Here is a 17,880-nt window from a genome sequence, read left to right as displayed (position 1 = left end):
TGTTGGCCAGTCTGATGGTGTGAGATGATATTGCGTGGTAGTTATGATTTGCATTTCTCTAATGATTAATGATGTTGAGCATTCTTTCATGTGTTTGTTGGTGATCTGTATATCTTCGTTGGAGAAATGTCTATCTAGGCATTCTGCTACTTTTTGAATTGGGCTGTTTGTTTTTGATACTGAGCTGCATGAGCTGCTTGTACATTTTGGAGATTAATCCTTTGTCCGTTGCTTCATTTGCAAATATTTTATCCCATTCTGAGAGTTGTCTTCTCGTCTTTTCATAGAGTAATGGCTCTGACAATCTGTAGATAAATATGTTTGGCATTGTTTCTATCTGTCTGTGAAAAAGAGATTGACACCTGTTCCAGAAGTTTAGCAACTCAGTAGGGTGTTTTAGTGATGATAACATTAAAGGATGAGAATAGAGTTTCTGTTTTTAGTTTTTTTCAGCAGCTTTGGAGAAGGTCTCACTAAAAGGTAATAACTAATATTTGACTTGAGGAGAGGAGAAGGCATGTTTGTATTCTGAAAGAGTGATAACAATCAGTTGCTTCTACTTCTCTAGGATTAAATGAAATTTCCTAAGGAAAAGTTGGGCCCAGGTGATGCAAATCCTCAGGCTTCACAGGAAAATTTCATATTATTGAAGGAACTTAAGAGGATTGGTAACGAAAACTAATTTTTGCAAGTATGGGTATGGATACCTTAGTTTGCCGGGCTCTTATATGCATGAAAATCTCATTCTGTACATTTGATAGATAACAAGTCAAACAGTACAGAAACCTGTTAAAAAATGACAGTGACAAATTTAATCTCATCCCTTTCACTTCAGAAGTTTGCAGTAAGTAAACAGCTTTGTATCCAAATGCGTTGTTTTGTCATAGTACAAACATACCATACTTAACTAGGGTTGTGTGTTGGACTGATAGTATTAGAGATCTGCAGTGTGCATATCACACTTACTTCTTCTTTTATCCCCTAATGGATTCATTATGCATACCAGTAAAAATTAAAATATGGAGATACCATTTAAAATTATTCCTTATTTTAATTTTTCCCTAATATTTCAAATGTTCCTCATTTAAAAGCCTAAGTATTAGGCAATAGTAAGTGTTGTTTATAATACAGTTGAAAAGAGAACCATGAAGAACTGTTTTATATTCCTTATTATTTTACATGCTGATAATATGAGATTGGGTTGGACGGGAACTGTATTCTTGTTCACTGGATACATATATTTTAATTTTCAATCTTAAAGATGCATTATATTTTCAAAAGAAGCACTTTTTACATTAAAAATTCTAAAGTAAATAACATGTGCATTCTCTTTGATCCAGCAGTTTGTTTCACAGCAAAATTGAACAGAAGGTTCAGAAATCTCTCATAAATCTCCTGTGCCAACTCATGCATAGCAAATGTCTCCATATTTAAAAGAAACCTGTGGTCACCACTCCATGGTGACAATACCTGCTTTCCCCCCTTGGAAGAGGTGCTGCAGTGTGTCATGTGCTCCTTCCAAGTCACCCTCCTCCACTTTCTCCTAGTGCTGGGCCTCCTTCCCATCCTCCATTTCTTAGACCAAGGACAAGGACCGCTTGCTGCAGAGCAAGGAGATCATGCCAAATCACAGGCTACTACGACTGGCAAGTAGCTTGGTCCAGAGTGATGGCTTAGTTCCAGACCCCAGAGTGGACACTCTCCAGCAAGTGTTCTTAACAGACTCTGCAGATAGAATTCGAGGATCCAAGAATGTGGGTGGGGGAAATTTATTTCAAAGAATCAACTCTTAATTTTGTCTGTCTTTTCTATTGGCTTCCTTTTTACTATTTTATTTATTTCTGCACTAATATTTAATCCAACTTTGCGAATTTTGTGCTTAGTTTGTCTCTATATTTTCTGTTTCCTTTTTTGGTAATGTTACCTATTTTTTTCTATTCTTTATTTTATTTATTTCTGCTCTGATATCAGTTATCACTGACTCTGGTAACTTGGGCTTAGTTTGTTTTTGTTTTGCTATTTCCTTGTGTTGTATAATTAGGTTGTCCATTTGAACTAATTATTTTTCTTAATGCTACAAGTTCCCTCTAAACGCTGCCTTTGCTATATCCATTGTTTTGTTGAGTTTATTTCCACTTTGTTCGTCTCAAGTAATGTTTCAAACATCCTTTTGCTATTTTCTTTGTTTTGTTACTTGTTCAGGATTGTGTTGTTCAGTTTCCATGTACTTGCCAATTTTCCAGCTTTTCTCTTGTTATTGATTTCTAGTATTTTACCATTGTGCTCAAAAAGAGATGATATGATTTCTGTATCATTAGATTTTTATTTTTATTTTTATTTTTTAAACATCTTTATTGAAGTATAATTGCTTTACAATGGTGTGTTAGCTTCTGCTTTATAACAAAGTGAATCAGTTATACATATACATATGTTCCCATATCTCTTCCCTCTTGCATCTCCCTCCCTCCCACCCTCCCTATCCCACCCCTCTAGGTGGTCACAAAGCACCGAGCTGATCTCCCTGTGCTATGCGGCTGCTTCCCACTAGCTATCTATTTTACATTTGGTAGTGTATATATGTCCATGACACTCTCTCACCCTGTCACATCTCACCCCTAATTCTTTTTTGTGACATAACGCATGATGTGTTCTAGAAAAGATTAAGTGTGTGTTTAAGTAGAATGTGTACTCACACTGTTAAATGAAATAATGTGTCTGTGTATGTAAGTCTGTTTGGTCTATAGTATTGTTCAAATCCACTGCTTCCTTACTGATTTTTTTTTTCTCTAGATTATCTCTCTCTTTTAAGGGTGGTGTGTGAAAGTTCCTATCATTATATTACTGTTTTAATTTTAGTTCTGTTGGTATTTGCTTTATATCACTAGGTGTTTTTTAGCTGACTGAATATATATATATATATATATATATATATATATATATATATATATATATATATATTTAGAATTGTTATATTCTTGGTGGATCAGCCCCTTTGTTGTTATATAATCACCTTGTTTCCTTTAACAGTTTTGGCCTAAAGTTTATTTTGTCTGAATATAAATACAGCTCTCCCTGCTTTCTTTTGGTTACAATTTGCTTGATATATATTTTCTGTCTTTTCAATCACATTTCAAATGTGCTTTTAAAGCTAAAATGAGTCTTTTATAGGCAGTATAATGTTGGATCTTATTTTTTCTCAGTCATTATAAGTCCTTTGATTGGAGAATTTAATCCCTTTAGGTATAAATATTGATATAGACTTATTACTGCCATTTTGTTGTTTTGTGACAATTTTCTAGCTCCTTCTGAGCCGTGCTTCCATTCTTGTCATGGTCCTTGGTGATTTGATGAATACTTCTTGTGGTATGCTTTGATTCCCTTAACATAATCTTTTGTGTATCTACTGCAGATTTTTCCTTTGTTGTTACTCTGAGGCATATATAAATATTTCACATTTATAACATTTTAATTTTAAGCTGATAAATATCAACTTCAATAGCATACAGAAATATTATACTTTGAGTTCTTCCCTCTCACTCTTAGATTATTGGTACAAGTTACTGTTTTGTTCTGTTTTTTTTTTTTTTTGGCTGTGTTGGGTCTTCGTTTCTGTGCGAGGGCTTTCTCTAGTTGCGGCGAGCGGGGGCCACTCTTCATCGCGGTGCGCGGGCCTCTCACTATCGCGGCATCTCTTGTTGCGGAGCACAGGCTCCAGACGCGCAGGCTCAGTAGTTGTGGCTCACGGGCCCAGCTGCTCCACGCCACGTGGGATCTTCCCAGACCAGGGCTTGAACCCATGTCCCCTGCATTGGCAAGCAGATTTTCAACCACTGCACCACTAGGGAAGCCCCAAGTTACTGTTTTAAAACTCTGTATTAATGGAGACATCATGGAAGTGTAGAAGGACATGAACTCACCTCTTCTTATGAAAACTCCAAAACAAGAACTAACTCCTGAACAACCATTGATAAAATAATGCAGAACCTACCAAAAAAAGATATCCTACACCCAAAGACAAAGAAGGAGCTACAACGAGATGGTAGGAGGGGCACAATCACGATAAAATCAAATCCCATACACCCTGGGTGCACAACACACAAACTGGAAAATAATTATACCACAGAGGTTCTCAAACTGGAGTGAAAGTTCTGAGCCCCACTTCAGGCTCCCCAGCCTGGGAGTTTGGCAACAGGAGGAGAAGCCCCAGAGAATCTGGTTTTGAAGGCCAGTGTGGTTTGATCATAAGATTTCCACAGGGCTAGGGGAAAGAGACACTCCACTCTCGGAGGGCACACAACAGGTCTCATGTGCATGAGGACCCAGGAAAAAAGCAGTGAGCTAATGAGAGACTGCACCAGAACTACCAGCTGGTATAAGAGGGTCTACTGCAGAGGTGGGAGGCAGCTCTGACACACTACAGGGACAACAACAATGGTGGTGATTGTTCTCGGGACTTCTCATTGGCATGAGCTTTACAGAAGGCCGCCATTTTCCCACCAAGACCTGGCCCCATCCAGTAGCCTACCCAGAACTGTAGGCTCCAGTGCTGAATGCCTCAGGCCAGACAACAAACAGGATGGGGACACAGCACCATCCATCAGCAGGTAGGTTGCATAAAGTCTCCCTGAGCACACTGCTGCCCACTAAGCACACCCCTTGATATGGCCCCGCCCACCAGAGGGACAAGGCCCAGCTCCAGCCACCAATGGGCAGGAAAAATCTACCTCCCACCAGGGAGCCTGCACACGCCTCTTGGACCACCTCATCCACCAGGGGGCAGACAGCAGAAGCAAGAAGAAGTCAGCCCTGCAGCCTGTGGAACAGAAACTGCAATAACAGAAAGTTAGACCAAATGAGATCATAGAAAAATATGTCCTAGATGAAGGAACAAGGTGAAACCCCAGAAGAACAACTAAGTGAAGTGGAGAATGGCAATCTACCCAAAAAAGAATTCAGAGTAATGATAGTAAAGATGATCTAAGATGTCATAAAATTGTGTATCAAATAACTAGTTAATGTACTTATGGTTAATTTTAACACTTAGTTTCAAAACTTTAGTGTTTAAATTTGTCAAGTCATTACAATGTAAGAAAATCTTCTATGGCTAAGGACTTTTAATTACCAGTGTGTTTTATAAATTTGTATGTTTCTACAGTGTAAATTTGCATCCTTTATTTATTTATTCATTTGATTTTTATTGGAGTGTAGTTGATTTAATGTTTTAGTTTTAGGTGTACAGGAAAGTGAATCATTTATATCTACATCTATATACCTCCACTCATTTTGGATTCTTTTCCCACATAGGTCATTAGAGTATTGAGTAGAGTTCCCATTGCTATTCAGTAGGGATTATTATTATTAGTTATCTATTTTATATATAGTGGTGTGTGTATATGTCAATCCCAATCTCCCAGTTCATCCCTCCCCTCAACTTTCTCCCTGGTAACTATTGCTTTCTGCATCTGTGACTCTATTTCTGTTTTGTAGGTAGGTTCATTTGTACCTTGTTTTTAGATTGCACATATAAGAGATATAATATGATATTTGTCTTTCTCTGTCTGACTTACTTCACTCAGTATGACAATTTCTGGGTCCATCCATGTTGCTGCCAATGGCATTATTTCATTCTTTTTTTATGGCTGAGTAATATTCCATTGTATATATGTACAACACTTTCTTTATCCATTCTTCTGTGGATGGACATTTAGGTTGTTTCCATGTCCTGGCTATTGTAAATAGTGCTGCACTGAACATTGGGGTGCAGGTATCTGTTTGAATTATGATTTTCTCCAGGTATATGTCCAGGAGTGGGATTGCTGGAGTGGGATTGGGTCACATGGTATATGCGTAGGAGTGGGATTGGGTCACATGGTAGTTCTATTTTTAGTTTCTTAAGGAACATCCATAATGTTCTCCTCAGTGGCTGTATCAATTTACATTCCCACCACCAGTGCAAGAGGGTTCCTTTTTCTCCACACCCTCCCCAGCGTTTATTATTTGTAGACTTTTCAATGATAACCACCTGAGTGGTGTGAGCTGATACTTCATTGTAGTTTTGGTTTGCATTTCTCTAATAATTAGTGATGTTGAGTATCTTTTAATGTACTTGTTAGCTGTCTGTATGTCTTCTTTGGAGAAATGTCTGTTTAGATCTCCTGCCCATTTTTTGATTGGGTTGTTTGTTTTTTTGATATTGAGCTGCATGAGCTGTTTGCATATTTTGGAGATTAATCCCTTGTCACTTGCTTCATTTACAAATATTTTCTCCCCTTTTGAGGGTTGTCTTTTCGTTTTGTTGATGGTTTCCTTTGTTGTGCAAAAGGTTTTAAGTTTCTTTAGGTCTCATTTGTTTATTTTTATTTTTATTACTCTAGGAGGTGGATCAAAAAACATCATTTTATTTTAGCTTGAAGAACACCCTGTAGCGTTTCTCCTGTGGGAGGTCTAGTGTTGACAAATTCATCTGTTTTTTATTTTGTTTGGGATAATATGTCTCCTTTATTTCTAAAGAAAAACTTTATTGGTGACAACATTCTTTGTTGACAGTTGTTTTCATTGTATGTTTTAAATATATTAGTCCACGATCACCTGGTTTCCAAAGTTTTGGTGATATTTTCACTGATATTCTTATGGCATCTCACTTGTATATGATGAGTTCCTTTCTTTTGGTGCTTCAAAATTATTTTTGTCTTTGACTTTTGAAAATTTAATTTGACTTTTGAGAATTTAATTATAATGGTGTTAATGCATTCCTTTTCAGAATCAGTATTTCAGTTCAGTCATAAATCTGGATGTCCATTTCTCTTCCCTTTTGGGTAGTTTTCAGACTTCATTTCTTTCTGTCTGGTTTCCTTTTTCTTTTCCATATGTGTTCTCATAATGGTTCTTTTTCATCTTGATCCTATACCATAACTCCCATATGCCTCTTTCACTCCTTTTCAGTCTTATTTTTCTTTTTGTTTCTCTGGCTGTATAATCTCATATATGACCCATCTTACAGTTCATGAATTCTTTCATCTATTTGATTGAGATGACTGTTGAAACTCTGTATTGAATTATTCAGTGCAGTCATATTCTTCAGCTCTAGAATTATTTTTTATGTATTGAATTTCTTGATTTCATTTTGTTCATACTGTATTTTCCTAATTTCCTTTAGCTGTCCTTCTGTATATTCTTCTAATTCACTGAACTTCTTTAAAAGGATAATTATGAATTCTTTGTTAGATTGTTTATAGGTCTTTTTTTCTTTAGGGGAGCTTTATTAGTGTCTTTGGGTGGTGTATGTTTGCCTGATTCTTTATGTTCCTTCATTCCTTGAGTTATCTGCACATTTGAATAAGCAGTTTACTCTTTCAGATATTAGGGGTTTGCTTTGTCAGGGAAAGACCTTCCCCAGTCATCTCAGCTTAGGGTACTCATTGTGTACATTGTTAGCATCTGTGGTCAGGTAGACTTGGTCTTGGGGTAAGTTGAGTGAGGTCACTGATTTTGCTGTAAGGTTGGTGGGAATGTAAATTATCACAACACTATGGAACACATTATGAGATCTTACAGTATTTGTCTTTCTTTTTTCTGGTAGCAGAATTTTACTCTTTTCATAGATGGATGTATTCCATCATGAGTGTTTACTTTTTCTGTGTGTATATATTTATTATATATAATAACATTGTGTATATCCATAACTTTATATCACATTTTCTTTATTCGTCTGTTGATAGACATTTATGTTGTTTCCACGTCTTAGTTATTGTAAAAGTGCTGCAGTGAATGTGGAAGTGCAGATATTTCTTCAATAGAGTGATTTCGTTCCTTTTGGATGTATACCCAAAAATGGAATTGTTGGATTACATGGTTGTTTTAATTTTATATTACAGTTTTAATTTTATGAGTATATTCATTGTGGCTTTGATTTCCATTTTCCTAATGATTAGTGATGTTGAGAACATTTTTATGTAGTGTTGGCCATCTTCTTTGGAAAAATGTCTATTCTGGTCTTTTACAATTTTAATTGAATATTTTTGTTTTATTGTTTTTGTCTTTTGATGATGAGTTGTATAAGCTCTTTATATATGTTGGGTATTAACCCCTTAACAGTTAGGTAGTTTATAAATATTTTCTCCCATTCTATAGGTTGCCTTTTATTGTGTTGAACAATTCTTTTTTTTATTATTAATTTATTTATTATTTTTGGCTGTGTTGGGTCTTCATTTCTGTGCGAGGGCTTTCTCTAGTTGTGGTGAGCGAGGGCCACTCTTCATCGTGGTGCGCAGGCCTCTCACTGTTGCGGCCTCTCTTGTTGAGGAGCACAAGCTCCAGACATGCAGGCTCAGTAGTTGTGGCTCATGGGTCTAGTTGCTCCACGGCGTGTAGGATCTTCCCAGACCAGGGCACGAACCCATGTTCCCTGCCTTGGCAGGCAGATTCTCAACCACTGCACCACCAGGGAAGCCCTGAACATTTCTTTTGATATGCAGAAAAGTTTTAGTTTGATATAGTCCCACTTCTTTAATTTTGCTCTTGTCGCCTTTGCTTTTTATGTCATATCCAAAAAGATGTTACCAAGACTAAACAGGATTTTTTCTGTTACAGTTTAAACCTTTCAAGTTTTCCATTTCAGTCTTTACTCACTGCCAAGTTAATCTTTGTGAATGTTGTGAAATAGAGGTATGATTTTGGAATAGTTATTGCTTCAAAATTACTATCTGTGAATGTTAGTGAGAAAAAGCATTTGGGACAGTTGTTTACCTAGAGCTACTGGGAGTACCTTGATAATGAGTAGATAATTACACAAAAACTTAAGTTTTATTTGCTTTTATATCTAATGTGATTTGAGGTTTAAAGTAGATTTTGCATCTTATTTATATATGGTAACATTATATTCTGTTATTTTCTAGTGATCTCCAGGCACTTTTAGGTCTATTTTAAACTCCATTGAACTCAGTGTTTCAAATTAAATTAGTATTTTAAATAGAAGTAGATTATTCTTATGTGGCTAACATCATATTTGAGTTATCAATAAATTATGTTTAATAAGACATTAATATAATACTGTTTTAAAAGGGCAGAAAAGAACTTCAGGTGTCTCTTTTCCAAGCATTGGTGCTGTTGATGTTTAATAATGGAGATCAGTTCAGTTTAGAAGAAATTAAGATGACTACTGGAATAGGTGAGTATAGTTTGTGAGTATTGTTTAAATCTGTGATAATATAAAAATTCTAAACATTTTTCCCCCATTCAGAGGATAGACAACTAAGAAGAACCTTACAGTCATTAGCTTGTGGCAGATCTAGAGTTCTCATCAAAAATCCAAAGGGAAGAAATGTGGAAAACGGTGACAAATTTTTTTGTAATGAGGACTTGAACACAAACTTTTCAAGATAAAGATCAATCAAATCCAGATGAAAGAATCCATATTTGTTTTTTCCTTCTTCCTAATATCTCTTTTATACTTTTCTGACATCCATTGCAAGTTATTTTTTGGGGAATTGACAATAATTGGAGTGGTGTACTTTTTATAGAAAGTCATAAAATTTATCATTCTATTTTGAAGTTATAGTTCAGTAGTGTTAAATATATCCACATTGTAGTGCAACAGATAGATGTTCAGAATTTTTCAGAATATCAGTATCCTTTAACAACAATATCTCTTTTCCTTTTACCCCTACCCCTGGTAAACAGTATTTCTGCTTTTTGTTTCTATGAATTTGACTAATTTAGATACCTCACATAATTGCAACTGTAATGAAGTTTTCTTTTTGTGACTGACCTATTTCCAACTTAGCTTAACCCAAATTTCATACATGTGATAGCATGTAATGGGATATCTTTCTATTTACCACTGAATAAATATCTCATATATAAATATTATTTTGTTTACCAATTCATCCATTAATGGACATTGCCTTGTTTCCACCATTTGATTACTGAACCTACATGCAATATTTATTTGAGAACCTTATTTCAGTTCTTTTCTGTGTATATCCAGAGTGCGTGTGCTGGATCTTATTGAAATTTTTAATTTTTTTAAGGAACCATCATACTGTTTTCCATAGCAGCTGTACTACTTTACATATCCATCATTATTACACAAGTATTCCCATTTCTCTGTACTCTTGACAAAACTTATTATTTTCTGCTTCTGTTTTATTTTTTTGATAGTAGCCATACTATGAGTAAAAGTGTTATCTCACTGGTATTTTGATTTGCATTTCTGTGATTATTAGCGATGTTGAGCATCTCTTAAATGCTTAATGTCTATTTACATATCACTGTTGAAAAAATGTCTATTCACGTATTTTACTCAGTTTAAAATTTGGGTTATTTGAATTTTTGGTTGTTGGATTGTAGAAATTTTTATAAATTCTGGAAAATTAATTTCTTACATGTATGTGATCAGCAAATATTTCCCATATATCCCATTCCATAGGTTGCCCTTTCACTCTGTTAATTGTATCCTTTGGTGCACAAACTTTTAAGTTTAATGTAGTCCCAGTAGTCTATTTTGTTTTTACCTGTGCTTTTGGTGTCTATTCCAAGAAATTGTTGCCAAATGCAGTGTCGTGAAGCTTTGCCCTGTGTTTTCTTCTAGAAGTTTTACAGGCTGTTGTTTTCGTCCTTAAACATTTTGAGTTAGTATTTGTGTATGGGTTAAGGTAAGGTTTGCTATTATTCTTTTGAAGGTGAATATCTCGTTTTTCCAACCATATAAAAAAATATTTTTTGGAGTTTAGTTGCTTTACAACTTTTTGTTGGTTTCTGCTGTACAGCAAAGTGAATCAGTTATATGTATACATATATCCTCTCTTTTTAATTTATACTTCCTTCCCAATTAGGTCACCACAGAGCACTGAGTAGAGTTCCCTGTGTTGTACATTAGGTTCTCATTAGTAATCTGTTTTATACATAGTTTTGTATATGTATGTCAATCACAATCTCCCAATTTACCCAACCCCATCTTCCTCCATTGGTATCCATAATTTTGTTCACTACATTTGTCTCTCTCTTTCTGCTTTGTAAATAAGTTCATCTGTAACATTTATCTAGATTCCACATGTAAGTGATTTTATATGAGATTTCTTTTTCTCGTTCTGACTTAACTTCACTCTGTATGGAGTCTATAGATCTACCCACTTCTCTGCAAATGGTACTATTTTTTTCCTTTTTATTGCGAGTAATATTCCATTGTATATAGGTACTGCATCTTCTTCATTCGTTCCTCTGTGGAAGGACATTTACATTGCTTCCATGTCGTGGCTATTGTAAACAGTGCTGAAAAGAACACTGGGGTGCACGTGTCTTTTTGAATTATGGTTTTCTCTGGGTTTGTGCTCAGGAGTGGGATTGCTGGGTCACATTGTAGATCTATTTTTAGTTTTTTGGGAAGTTTCATACTGTTCTCCATAGTAGTTGTATCAATTTACATTCCCACCGGTAGTGCAAGAGGGTTTCCTTTTCTCCACACCCTCTCCAGCATTTTTTGATTAGGTTGTTTGTTGTTTTGATACTGAGCTGCACGAGCTGTTTGTATATTTTGGAGATTAATCCTTTGTCAGTTGCTTCATTTGCACATATTTTCTCCCATTCTGAGGGATGTCTTTTCATCTTCTTGATGGTTTCTTTTGCTGTGCAAAAGCCTTTAAGTTTCATTATCTCCCATTTGTTCATTTTTGTTTTTATTCCCATTTCTCTAGAAGGTGGGTCAAAAAGGATCTTGCTGTGATTTATGTCATAGAGCATTGTTCCTATGTTTTCCTGTAAGAGTTTTATAGTCTTTGGCCTTACATTTAGGTCTTTAATCAATGTTGAGTTTATTTTTGTGTATGGTGTTAGAGAATGTTCTAATTTCATTGTTTTAAATGGAGCCATCCAGTTTTCCCAGCACTCATCTTGGTCCCACCTTAACAGTGAGTGTGCGTGCACGTGGCCCTGTTGACACTCAGTCATTGTTTTCACCAGGCCACTGGCAGAAAGCCACCAAGGTCAGGTCCCAGAATTACAGTAGTTGTGCAGCTGGAGCTGCTTAAGGGGCTATGGAGGCAGCTCAAACTCTGGTCTGGCCCAACCGCTGCATGTACGTGTTCACAGAGCCCACAGCTGCTAAAGGCAGACCCATGATAGGGGGTTTGACTGGTGTTGTGGTGACCAGAGCCTGCACTGTATATTGAGCAGGGCACCCCTTTGTCTGTGGTTGTCACTGCTGTCTCAGAGGTGGTGTCTGCTCCCTAGTTGCTGGAGTAGAGGCCCCCAGATCTGCTTCTTAGCTGTGTTTCTGATCTGTGGTGTGAGGTAGGCTTGGTTACAGCACTCCCACTGGGAGGGAAGCCACTGAGTATTCCTCTTCTGGAGCTGTTTCCTCTGTGTCTGCTCTCTTGTGTCACCTTTAAACCTTTTTGCAAGCTCTCAGATTATGCTGATGTTCGAAGTTTTCTCAGCCCCACCTTAACTATGGGTATGCCAGCAATTGGTCCTGGTGTCTCTTTGACATTGCCTTCACCAGGCCACCAGAGTACATCCACAGAAGTCAGGTGCTGGCACTGCAGTAATCATGCATCTGGACCTGCTGTGTGTTATGGGGACAGCTCAGACTCTAGCCTCACCGATCCCTCACATGTATGTGCCCACAAAGTCTACAGCTACAAGCTGTCTTGGGTTCAGGAGCACTCGTCTGTTCAGTTGTTTTTTAGGGACTGAGTTTTTACCAAGCCAGTCACGGGGCTGTCAATTCATGATTTGTGCAGCTGCAAGGGAGATTCTATCTTTTCTTCCTTAGTTGCATGGCCTCTGGAGCTCAGCTTGTTTTAACCCCACCTCTGCATGTGAGCCACCCATGGGGTTCTGCTACTGAAGTTGCCCTGGAGCACTCGGGTCTGTCCCAATGAGGACAGGCTGAAGAATTGGCATGGCTGCCAGGGTATTGGGAGGCCTGGTGGCAACACGTTCTTTGGGGAGTCAGTGACTGTGAGAGAACTACCCCTGGTGGGAGCCTTTCCTAACTCCTGGCTACTGACACAAGATGACCAGCCTTGGAGAGTGCATTTTTTAGCACCTGACAGGAAGCTCACATGGGTTAACCCCAGTGAGGGTTTTTCCTCTTGCCTGGTGGGGAAGGGGTAGCAAAGGGAGGAGAGTTTTCAGTGACAGCTTCACCACCAGGTTGTCACTCAACAATGACACCTTGTTTCTGTGGCAGTCTGGGTTTACTCCAGAAGCATTCCTATTTGCGTATTTCCTCACTCCCATCCTCTCAGGCTGTCTTCTCATGGCTAACATCAGTCCTCCCCGTGGATTTACTCTCCAAACGACGTTCCAGCACCCAGCCCCCGTGTGCACTGTGGCAAGTATGTCCCAGTCTGGGCTGTTCACGGCTGTGGCACAGATTGTCTGTATAGGTGTCAGTCTTTCCTCTCTGCCACAGAACGGCTGTTTCACTCTCCTCTGACAGCCTCAGACACTCCCCTTCATCCCCAAATGATCTCCCCATCAGTGAGGGAGCTTCCCTGGATGCAGAAACCTGTCCTTTCCTGGTGGAATATCATTTGACCATATATGCAAGGGTGTTTTCCTGCGCCTTCAAATTCTATCCCTGTGGTCTATAGTTCTCTGCCTCTTACCAAAGCACACTCGTTTGTTTATCACAGCTTTGTAATATATTTTGAAATTACAGTGTGAGTTATTTTTTTTCTTTATCAATATTAATTTGACTTTTCATGGTCTTTTGAGATACATATGGATTTGACAGTGATTTTGTATTTCTTCAAATAATTCACCATGGGATTTTTATATGGATTTCTTACTATCTGTAGATTGTTTTCAGTATTTTTAGTATCCTGTATATATAGTGGGTATCCTAACAACATTATGTCTTTCAGTCCATGAACATAGATGGTTTTCCATATATTTGTCTTTTAAAATTTCCTTCTGTACTTTTTAATTTTTTTTTTTTTTTAGTTTTCAGTGTATGTCTTTCACCTACTTTATTTAATTTCTAAGTATATAAAAACTTTTTTTAAGCTATTGTAAAAAGGATTCATTTATTTTATTTTTCCTCCATTTTTACTGAGGTATAGTTGACAATTAAAAACTGTATGGTTTAAGGAGTACAACTTGGTGAGAACATTTAAAATTTCACTTACTATATTTCAAGTGTACAATATTCTATTGTTAAATATGTTCACATTGCTCTGTATTCAATATCTAGAACTTATTCATCTTGCATTATTGAAACTTTTAATCCTTTTTCTAACAACTCTCTCTTTCCCCCTCCCTTTGACCCATTTTGTTCTATGTGCTTTACTACAAATGTAAGTGAGATCATTCAGTATTTATCTTCCTGTATCTGGCTTATTTTACTTATTACACTATGCTCCAGGTCCATCCACGTTTTCATAAGTGGCGGGATTTTCTTTTATTTTTTTCTTCTTTTTTAAGCCTAAATGGTATTTCACTGTATATATACCACATTTTGTTTATCCATTCACCTACCAATGGACACTTATGTTTTTCTATATCTTGGATATTAAGAATGATGGTGCAATAAACATGGGAGTACAGACAAATCTTTTAACCAGATTTCAGCTTTCCAAAGGGGCTGCCAACGACAGTGTACAAGTGTTTTCTTTTCTCAACATCCTCACCAATACTTGTCCTTTTTTTTGTAATAGCCATTTTAACAGGTATGTCTTTGTTTGTATTTTCCAATAATTCGTGATGTTGAGCACATTCAAAGAAGTTTTGGTAACATTTTATATCTTGTTTGGAAAATGTCTATACAGGTTCTTTACTCATCTTTTAATTGGGTTAAATTTTTTAAACTTGAGTTGTAGAATGTTAACCCCTTATCAAATATATTATCTGCAAATATTTTATCTAATTTTATGGATTGCGTTTTTGTCTTATTGTTTGTTTTTCTGTGTGGAAGTTTTTTATTTTGACGCAATCCTTACACCTTTTTAGTTTGATGAAAGCCTTACAAGTGCAAGGATTATATTTGCTTGTGTTACCTAGTTTTGGTGTCATAGCCAAAGAATCATTGCCCAGTCTAGTGCCTAGAAGATTTATTCCTATGTTTTCTTTTAAGTGTTTTATTGTTTCAAGTTTTAAGTTTAAGTGTATAATACATGTTGTGTTGATTTGTATATATGGTGTGAGATAAGGGTCCAGTTTCATTCCTTTGCATGCAAATATTGTTTTCCTAATATAATTTATTGTAGAGACTACCTCTTCCTCATTAGTGTATTCTTGACACCCTTGCCATAGATCAGTTGACTGTCAGTGCACTGATTTAATCCTGGACTCTCTGTTTTGTTTCACTAGTCTGTATGTCTCTTTTTACTCCAGTACCATGTTATTTTGATTACTCTAGTTTTGTAAGGTATTCTGAAGTCATGGAGAATCATACTTTTATCTTATTCTTCTTAATAGGATTTGCCTACTCAATGTCTTTCCTGCTACCAAATAATTTTTAGGATTTTTTTAACATTTCTGTAAAGAATTCCATTTTTATTTTGCTAGAGATTGCAAAATATGAATCTGAAGATCGCTTTGCATCAAATGGATGTCTTAAAAATATTACACCTTACAATCCATGACCATGGGATGTACTTCCATTTGTATTTTTTTTTAATATGTTTTGTCAACAGTTTTCAGTACACAAGTCTTTCATAACCTATTGTTTAGTCTTAAGTATTTTATTCTCCTTGATGCCATGATAAATAGAATTGATTTCTTAATTTCCATTTTGTTAGGTTTTTGTTGTAGGTTTGTTTAGGATATTGTTATAAGGTATAGAAATGCTACCATTGTTTTGTAGATTGACTTTCGTAGGTTAACAGCTTTTTTGTGTACTTTTTAGGATTTTCTGAATATAAGATACCAACCATCTCTAAACAGATATAGTTTGTTTCTTCTTACTGGTTTTGTATGCCTTTTATTTCTTTTTTCCTAATTGTCCAGACTAGGACTTCTAGTATGTTGAACAGCAGAGGTGAGAATGGCATACATGCCTTGTTCCAGTTACTAGAGGAAAAGCTTTCAACTTTTCACTATTTGGAATGATGTTAGCTATGGGATTTTATTGTGTAGGGTAATTTTGTTCTATAGGTTGTTTTTTATTTTTAAGTTGTTTTTTTTGGTCACAAAAATATATTGAGTTCTGACAATTGCTGTTTTTGCATCTCCTGAGATGATCATGTGTATTTTTCCTTGATTATGTTAATGTGGTGTATCACATTGATTGAATTGTTTATGGTGAACCATCCTTGCATCCCAGGGATAAATTTCTACCTGGTCGTGGCATGCAATATTTTTAATGGGCCATTTAATTTTTTTTAAGGGTGGGAATGATTGTAAATATCTTTTCAAATTGTTCATTGTTAGTGTAGGACAGTGCAACTGATTTTCTTGTGTGTCAATTTTAGATACAGCAGTTTTCCTTAATTCACGTATTAATTTTAACCATATTTTTGTATAATTTTCACATTAAATGCAATGTCATTGTGAACAAAGTTTATTTTTAATTCCTTTATGATTTGAGTGCCTTTTTTTTGCTACCTAATTTCTCTGGCTAGGACTGGCATGGACATATATACACTACCAAACGTAAAATAGATAGCTAGTGGGAAGATCAGCTCTGTGCTTTGTGACCACCTAGAGGGGTGAGATAGGGAGGGAGATGCAAGAGGGAAGAGATATGGGAACATATGTATATGTATAACTGATTCACTTTGTTATAAAGCAGAAACTAACACACGATTGTAAAGCAATTATACTCCAATAAAGATGTTTAAAAAATATGGGATTTGTTATTATTCTAAATAATAAAGAACACTGAAAAGAAAAAAAAAAAAGAAGTGGTGTGAGGGGTGGAGTTGTGCCTTTTTCTGGATCTTACAACAAAACGTTTTGAGTCTTTCACCATTGAGCATGGGCTTTCCAAATGAGACTTTCATTATGTTGTGGTACATCGCCCATATCCTTTTTTGTTTTGTTTTTGGTTTTGATCATTAAAGAGTGTTGATTTCTGTCAAAGCTCTTTCTTTTTTAATTGAGATGATCCTGTGTTTTTGTCCATAATTAAAAAAAAATATTTCTCCAGTTTGACATATAATTGACATGTAACAACATATAAATTTAAGATGTACAATGTGATGTTTTGATACATATACATATTGTGAAATATTTACCACAATAAGATGATAAAGTTAGATAACACATCTAACATCTCATAATTCATTTTGTTTTTGTTGTTAGGGTAAGAACATAAACCTCTACTCTCTACATAGCAATGCACAAGTAAACCACAGTACAGTTTTGCTAACTATAGTCACTATGCTGTACTTTCCCATTGTGCATCTAATAGCAGAAAGTTTGTGCCATTGTCCAACATCTCCCCATCTTCCCTACCCCTCAGCTCCTGTAAACCACCATTCTACTCTTTCTCTCAGTTTAATGTTTACAGATTCTGCCTGTAAGGGAGATCATATGATATTTGCCTTTCCCTGTCTGACTTATGATTGTGACTTAGAATATGCCTTCAAGGTCCATGTCACATATCGCTGGATTTCCTTTTTTTGTTGTTGTTTTTTGGCTGAATACAATTACATTTTATTTATATACTTCATATTTTCCTTGTATATTTATCTTTCAATGAATAAATAGGTTGTCCAATGTTCGGTTATTGAGGATAACGCTATGATAAATATAGAGTGCATTTATTTATTTAATTATTGATTTCATCTTTAGAAACCTAGATGTAAAATTGCTGAATCAGATGGTAGTTCTATTTTTAATTTTGTTCTTTGTTTTTTTGTTTTTAAGATGATTTTATTTATTTATTAATCTCATTAGTCATCCATTTTATACACATCAGTGTATACTGATGGT

General features: G+C 35.9%; 1 pseudogene; it reads left to right on the top strand.

Moving 5' to 3' along the window:
• The window catches only part of LOC133082949 (cullin-4B-like), a 60,171-nt pseudogene extending 47,481 nt beyond the window's left edge, over window positions 1-12,690 (top strand).
• Window positions 12,691-17,880: the final 5,190 nt, after the last annotated feature.

Source organism: Eubalaena glacialis (genome assembly GCF_028564815.1).
Source record: "Eubalaena glacialis isolate mEubGla1 chromosome Y unlocalized genomic scaffold, mEubGla1.1.hap2.+ XY SUPER_Y_unloc_1, whole genome shotgun sequence".
NCBI classification, from domain to species: Eukaryota; Metazoa; Chordata; class Mammalia; order Artiodactyla; family Balaenidae; genus Eubalaena; species Eubalaena glacialis.
Note: the sequence above shows the minus strand (reverse complement) of the source record. Positions and strands in the feature narration are given on the sequence as shown.